At 35.0% G+C, this 1,333-nt stretch overlaps 1 pseudogene; it reads right to left on the reverse strand.

The window, feature by feature from the left end:
• LOC124896752 overlaps positions 1-769 on the reverse strand; it is a 22,516-nt pseudogene extending 21,747 nt beyond the window's left edge.
• Between the last annotated feature and the right edge of the window lie 564 nt (positions 770-1,333).

Genomic DNA, 1,333 nt, shown 5'->3' on the forward strand with positions numbered 1-1,333 from the left:
TGTAATATGTTTATCATAGTCAATATTTAATATCATAAAAATAATTTAAAAATGGTGAAAAGGTGATTTTGTCTAAAGTGAAAACTTTTAATGAAGGATAAAAAGTTCAAATAACATTACTAAGACTCTTCACACTTTTAATATAATGTATATATAGTATGTGTGTGTGTATATATATACATACATACATACATATATATATATATATATATATATATATATATATATATATATATATACATATATATATATAATATTATATTAGTAATGTTACTTGAAGTTGTGACACCTTTTCCAACTCAGAAAAGAAATTTATGTAATATTTGGTTTGGGGTTAATTTCTCTATTATTTTAACACAATATATTTAACATATCTTTTTTTTTCGTCTTCTCGATTTTTCCTCTATTTTAGTTTTTGGAAAAATAGCTCGGTGGACTGTTGTATTTGTCTGAGTTTGTAAAGTGAACGTCTCTACTTAGCCTTTTGTCATCTGAAACCCTAAACTCATTAAAAAATAATATTTCAAACCCCTCTGACCATTGACCAAGCTTACGTGGCACAAAATTGGATGAGTTGGATAAAGTGTGTGACAACCCCCCAACCCCCCGCATCCCGCAGCACCATTGAAGCCCCACCCCCCACCCTCACATACACAGCACAATTGCAGCCCCAAGTAGCTTGGACACCGCCACCATTAAAGCCTTCCACAATCCTGCTCCCCCGCACTACTGCCACCGTCCCCCGGGGAAGGACCCTATTTTTCTCCATTTTTCCATAATATATACACAGAGATTAGAATGACACAAGAAAGAGAACGGCCTAATAGATATACTCCTCGGCTTTTTCATTGAATAAGAGAAAATACACACACTCACACACTAAACAGAACATACATAACCATGCCATACACATACATAAGTTGATATATACACACAACAATCCATACACTCTGGATTCACAGATTCACACACACAAATTAAGTGAAAAAAGAGGTAAATCAGAGAAGATGTAAAAAGAATAGAGGGAGAGTAGAGAGAGGTCGAGAAAGGGATTCAAAGAGGGAAAAGATTGAGAGAGAAAGTAAGAGAAAAAGAAGAGTGATTGGAGAGAGAGGGGAGACGCACAAAAATTCACTATTTTCGACGAGTTCTCGCTGGAAAACCATGCTATTTACTCTATCCCACCAAAAATCTGACCCAAAACTCCATTAGAAACCTCAAACTGCTAAACACAACCCCTTTCGATTTCAGGGACAAACCCACTAAAAATTGCCACAGTTCTAGTCCAATGATCCTAAATTGACCTTCTTCGGCAACACTCATACAAAAACCA

The sequence above is a fragment of the Capsicum annuum genome, chromosome 3 (assembly GCF_002878395.1).
Source record: "Capsicum annuum cultivar UCD-10X-F1 chromosome 3, UCD10Xv1.1, whole genome shotgun sequence".
Classification (NCBI taxonomy): Eukaryota; Viridiplantae; Streptophyta; class Magnoliopsida; order Solanales; family Solanaceae; genus Capsicum; species Capsicum annuum.